The following is a 6,583-nucleotide window of genomic DNA, read 5'->3' as shown; positions in this document are numbered from 1 at the left end:
CTAAGCTCAGTCACTGGGGAGTACATGGCTACGGCAAAGTCATCCTTTGGATCACGACTCTTGTAGGCACGTCAGAGTCGGCTTATAACCAAAAAGAGCCGCATATTATACAGCACAATTGCTATGATATTTAACAGCTTCAGCCAAGTACACAGTTGAGGCCATGGCTGGGCTTGCAAAAGCTGCACTGAAAACCGTGCTATCCAGCCCAGCAATGCTGCTACAGTAAGTACTGTCAAAGAAGGTAAGATTTTTTCAAGATCCAGTTTCCAGGCTGCCACCCAGAGATGACACTCTGCAGAGGGCATGCTGCTCCCTGCAAACTAGCCATGACCTTGGTGCCTGCCCTACCCTCCTCCCAGGGGACCTAATGAACACATTCATAAGAATATGGAGAGAATTGCATTCTTGTGCTTAAAATTATGCAAAAAAAAAAAAAAAAAAAAAAAAAGCAAGATGCTTCTTAATACATCGTATTTCAAATGGCACTAACTTGCTGAAGCTCCTTGAAGATGTCAGGTTATTTTCTTACCAGTCAACCACTGGCTCAAGTTTTCAGTTCTGGTTCCAAGCTCACTTAAAATACGTCACTGTTCAAATGACCATTAAGCCTCTCACCCTGTCACTGCAGTAACAGCAACATTGCTTCAAAGCCTGCTACTGCATGCCAATTATGCTTAAATGTAGTCTGGACCATAGAAACAACCAGCATTCCTGAGTGTGCCCAGACGAAAATGCAATTGATGATGCATGTGAACTTTTAGCTGAAGGAGAACAAAATTCATTCTAACCCCTTTGAGAAATTAGCTAAAAACATGAGCCCAAATCACCTTGGAATCATAGAATTGTTTAGGTTGGAAAAGATCTTTAAGATTGAGTCTGACCATTAACCTAGCACTACCAAACCCACCACTAAACCACATACCTAAGCACCACATCTACCCGTCTTTTAAATACACCCAGGGATGGGGACTCCACCACTTCCCTGGGCAGCCCATTCCAATGCTTGATAACCCTTTCAGTAAAGAAATTTTTTCTAATGTCCAATCTAAACCTGCCCTGGCGCAACTTCAGACCATTTCCCCTCATCCTTTCGTCTGTTACCAGGGAGAAGAGGCCGACCCCCACCTCGCTACAGCCTCCTGTCAGGCAGTTATAGAGGGCGAGAAGGTCTCCCCTCAGCCTCCTCTTCTCCAGGCTAAACAACCCCAGTTCCCTCAGCCGCTCATCACCCCTGTGTTCCAGACCCCTCACCAGCTTTGTGGCTCTCCTCTGGACATGCTCCAGCCACACAACGTCTTTCCCGTAGTGAGGGGCCCAAAACTGAACACAGTGTTTGAGGTGCAGCCTCACCAGTGCTGAGCACAGCGTGACGATCACTTCCCTGCTCCTGTTGGCCACACTTATGCCTGATACAAGCCAGGATGCTACTGGCCCTCTTGGCCACCTGGGCACACTGCCGGCTCATATTCAGCTGGCTGTCGACCAACAGGTCCCTTTCTGCTAAGCAGCTCTCCAGCCACTCTTCCCCAAGCCTGTAGCGTTGCATGGGGTTGTTGTGATCAAAGTGCAGGACCCAGCACTTGGCCTTGTTGAACCTCATACAATTGGCCTCAGCCCATCGATCCAGCTCTTCCAGATCCCTCTGTAAAGCCTTCCTACCCTCAAGCAGATCAATACTCCTGCAAACTTACTGAGGATGCACTCGATCCCCTCGTCCAGATCATTGATAAAGATATTGAACAGAACTGGTCCCAGGGCTGAGCCCTGGGGGACACTGCTTGTGACAGCCGCCAACCGGATTTCACTGCATTCACCACAACTCTTTGGGCCCAGACATCTAGCCAGTTTTTTACCCAGCGAAGCGTATGCCCATCCAAGCCACGATCAGCCAGCTTCTCCAGCAGAATGCTGTGGGAAACGGTGTCAAAGGCTTTAATAAAGTCTAGGTAGACAACATCCACAGCCTTTCCCCCAACCACTAACCTTAACCTCCCCCTGCAAAAAAACCCCAAACCAATAAAAACTGTCAAACATACACACACCACCAAAACTCTATCCCTCCATCAGGAGACAAAACAAATCCCCTGAATGGCATTTATTTATTATGAACTTGAAAGCACATTTTGCTCCCAGCCATTTTTGTTGACACCCCAAACTAAAATTGCTATTTCCTGAGCAAAAGAAGCTTATGAGCAAAGCAAATAAAACCTCAAGCAACAAACCAAGCCATTTCCTTCAAATTACTCTCAAAGTCTATGATAAAACTAGGACTCTCACAAGCCACATCCCATCAAAGGGATAGGGGGAACCTCAAATAAAGGAACAGCACACTACCTTTTAAGTACATTCTCTCTGCTGGTAGATGGGCACTAACAGTGCAAGTGAGCTGAGTTTCTGTGACTAAGATGCCAATGAGAATTTGCAGACAGATATTAAGAAAAAAAATCCCCAAACAGGGGGTATAGTAAACCTCACTATTGCTGCACAGCAGTATTTCTCAACAGCGCTCAAACTATCATCCCTCCACCAATTATGGGCAAGAAGAATCAGTGTTCACTGCCTGCTAAAGATCGCTCCAGCCTCCTGTCAGGCAGTTATAGAGGGCGAGAAGGTCTCCCCTCAGCCTCCTCTTCTCCAGGCTAAACAACCCCAGTTCCCTCAGCCGCTCATCACACTTGTGTTCCAGACCCCTCACCAGCTTTGTGGCTCTCCTCTGGACATGCTCCAGCAACACAACGTCTTTCCCGTAGTGAGGGGCCCAAAACTGAACACAGTGTTTGAGGTGCAGCCTCACCAGTGCTGAGCACAGCGTGACGATCACTTCCCTGCTCCTGTTGGCCACACTTATGCCTGATACAAGCCAGGATGCTACTGGCCCTCTTGGCCACCTGGGCACACTGCCGGCTCATATTCAGCTGGCTGTCGACCAACAGGTCCCTTTCTGCTAAGCAGCTCTCCAGCCACTCTTCCCCAAGCCTGTAGCGTTGCATGGGGTTGTTGTGATCAAAGTGCAGGACCCAGCACTTGGCCTTGTTGAACCTCATACAATTGGCCTCAGCCCATCGATCCAGCTCTTCCAGATCCCTCTGTAAAGCCTTCCTACCCTCAAGCAGATCAATACTCCTGCAAACTTACTGAGGATGCACTCGATCCCCTCGTCCAGATCATTGATAAAGATATTGAACAGAACTGGTCCCAGGGCTGAGCCCTGGGGGACACTGCTTGTGACAGCCGCCAACCGGATTTCACTGCATTCACCACAACTCTTTGGGCCCAGACATCTAGCCAGTTTTTTACCCAGCGAAGCGTATGCCCATCCAAGCCACGATCAGCCAGCTTCTCCAGCAGAATGCTGTGGGAAACGGTGTCAAAGGCTTTAATAAAGTCTAGGTAGACAACATCCACAGCCTTTCCCCCAACCACTAACCTTAACCTCCCCCTGCAAAAAAACCCCAAACCAATAAAAACTGTCAAACATACACACACCACCAAAACTCTATCCCTCCATCAGGAGACAAAACAAATCCCCTGAATGGCATTTATTTATTATGAACTTGAAAGCACATTTTGCTCCCAGCCATTTTTGTTGACACCCCAAACTAAAATTGCTATTTCCTGAGCAAAAGAAGCTTATGAGCAAAGCAAATAAAACCTCAAGCAACAAACCAAGCCATTTCCTTCAAATTACTCTCAAAGTCTATGATAAAACTAGGACTCTCACAAGCCACATCCCATCAAAGGGATAGGGGGAACCTCAAATAAAGGAACAGCACACTACCTTTTAAGTACATTCTCTCTGCTGGTAGATGGGCACTAACAGTGCAAGTGAGCTGAGTTTCTGTGACTAAGATGCCAATGAGAATTTGCAGACAGATATTAAGAAAAAAAATCCCCAAACAGGGGGTATAGTAAACCTCACTATTGCTGCACAGCAGTATTTCTCAACAGCGCTCAAACTATCATCCCTCCACCAATTATGGGCAAGAAGAATCAGTGTTCACTGCCTGCTAAAGATGGAAATAGGGATAAATGACTGCAAAAGACAAGTAGCACCTCTGCTTCTTTTCACAGGACAAGATTGAAGGTAGAAAGTCTTACAGAACTGGTGTAGAGGAGAAGCCTGAACAAGAACAAGTAGGTCACCATATTCTTTATGTACCTGGCAAGACATTATGTAAACCCAAATGGCACTGGGCTTCTAGTCACACCATGATACTTTTACCATGCTAGCATGACATTGGCCTAGTCTCTCTTATCAGCCTAAGCTTTCTACTCGCTATGTAAGGGCAGTCACTTCTGAATAAAAAAAACAAAACCAAAAAACAAAACAAAGAAACCCAAAACACAGAGAATTAAGGGTAGGGAAGAATAATATGCTATTTTCAAGCTCTGCAACAGGAATGAAGAAAAGATTGCTAATTATTCATAAAGTACAAACTCACTGAGATGAACCAAAGATTGAAACGGCAGCACAGCATTGTACAGAATATACAGCAGAGAGGGAATGACCTTACACACAGAACAATCACTGAAGAGCCCAAAACCATCCCAAGTAACCTGTTGGAAAGATGCTGTATGTACACTAACGCTTAAAACATGAAACAGATTCAAGAAAGTCAGGTGACGTTTGAAAGGTGAGTATAGGGTTTCCTTTGCCTTTGCCAGTTCATGCATCCCTGCTTCCAGTCACATCCGCCTCTTCCTCAAGTGGGCAAGTGGATCAGCTTTGTAAAACGATCTGTACAACGCTAATTTTTCTGAAAGCTTGTTTTGCAGTTTTTTTCAGCACACACACTTTCACTAACTGACCTCTACAGTACAGCCCTTCAAAAACTAAGGCAGCATACCTAGAGCCTCAGAAGTCCATTTTACTGGTGAAAAAAGGAGCATGAAACTATCATGTCTTAAGACTTAGAATATCTGGAAGGGAGAATTTCACCACTTAGTTTTTTCAGGGAAGACGCTGGGGCTGCCCCATGCTGGACATGGCTGGTTCCAGCCTTTTCCATAATGGACCCACTCACTACTGGTGGTGGTGGGAAGGAAGCAGGTACAAAAACCAGGAGTGAATGAGTGGATTTGAGCCTGAGAAAGAGCTGCCTTTATCTTGACCCACACACTTTCTTGTTCCTGTTTTTTCTCCATATTTTCTTCCCCCACCCTGCTGATGGGGGGACTGAATGAGGGGCTGGGTGGAAGCCTGGCGGCTGCAGCCAACCCACTGCAGCAGGGAAACCCTTATGCAGGGCAATTTTAAATTTCAACCAAGTCAGCGATCATAGTATCATAGAATCATAGAATCACTTTGGTTGGAAAAGACCTTTGAGATCATCGAGTCCAACCTTTAACCTAACCCTGCCATCCCACCACTAAACCATGGCCCTAAGCACTTCATCTATCCTTCTTTTACATACCTCCAGGGAGGAGGACTCTACCACCTCCCTGGGCAGCCCATTCCAGAGCCTGACAACCCTTTCGGTGAAGAAGTTTTTCCTAATGTCTAGCCTAAACCTGCCCTGGCGCAGCTTCAAAGGGCATGCTGTCTTCGAAGAGCTTTTAATCTCTCCAAAAGCCACATGAAGGGCAAACAGATACTAGTGCAATGGGTGCCCTGTAAGTGCAATTACTACGGGCAACATTAATATCAGTACTGACATTTTTATTTTACTGGACCTGGATGAAGGTGAGAGTTTCTGTTTACTGTCCCTATCACCTACATGTACTACTGGCAACACCGATCTCTTCCAAGAGAAAAGCAGTGTCAACACTTCTAAATGGCATCCTCAGGCAACAGATAAAAACTACCATCAGCCACAGAACAAAGTAGTAAAAAAATCCTTACTTGTAACTTTATGTTCTAGAAGTGAGTCCAGACTCCTGTTATTTCAAATACAGACAGGTTAGAGGTTTCTACGTTCAGAGACACAATTAAAAAAAAAAAAGTTATTTGTATGGAAGGAAGATCCTTTTTCACCCCTAGACTGCCAGCTCCCTCTCCTGACCTGCTTGAAATACTACATGCATCTCAGGTTCAAGCACACAGCTGAAGAAACACAAATTAGACAGGATGAAGAGAACAAAAACCTGTGCTGAGACTTCCTACATGATTCCATTCACAATATAATTTACAGTTTACAGAGACAGGACTTGACAAAGCTAAGCTTTGGCCGTTGAAGTGGCAGCCACCTCTAAGAGACGATACCGTCAAACACAACACATAACGTTACGCTTCCCTGGTGTGACTTGCCCATTGCCCTCCTGCACAAATCACAGTGGGAGATAGGAGCCATTTTGCTGGAGAGCTAGAGAAGATTCTAGGTAATGACTTTAAATTGCATTTGACAGAACAGTGGCATAAGCTAAATTGACCTAAAAGAGAACAAGGAGAAAGAGGCAAATGCTACTCTAGAGAATCCCAGGAGAGTTTAGCAAAGACTCTCTGCTTTCTTATGCTAATGGAAGTACCAAAGTTTCAAAAGACATCTTTGCTTTCTTATACATCTCCATTTGAATGCTCCATGAGTAGAAACAGTTTCAAATACATGCAATTGCACAAACAGAATTTTCATTATGAACACGT

Source organism: Egretta garzetta, unplaced genomic scaffold (genome assembly GCF_000687185.1).
Source record: "Egretta garzetta isolate BGI_Z169 unplaced genomic scaffold, ASM68718v1 scaffold405, whole genome shotgun sequence".
Classification (NCBI taxonomy): Eukaryota; Metazoa; Chordata; class Aves; order Pelecaniformes; family Ardeidae; genus Egretta; species Egretta garzetta.
This window is presented reverse-complemented; position numbering follows the sequence as displayed.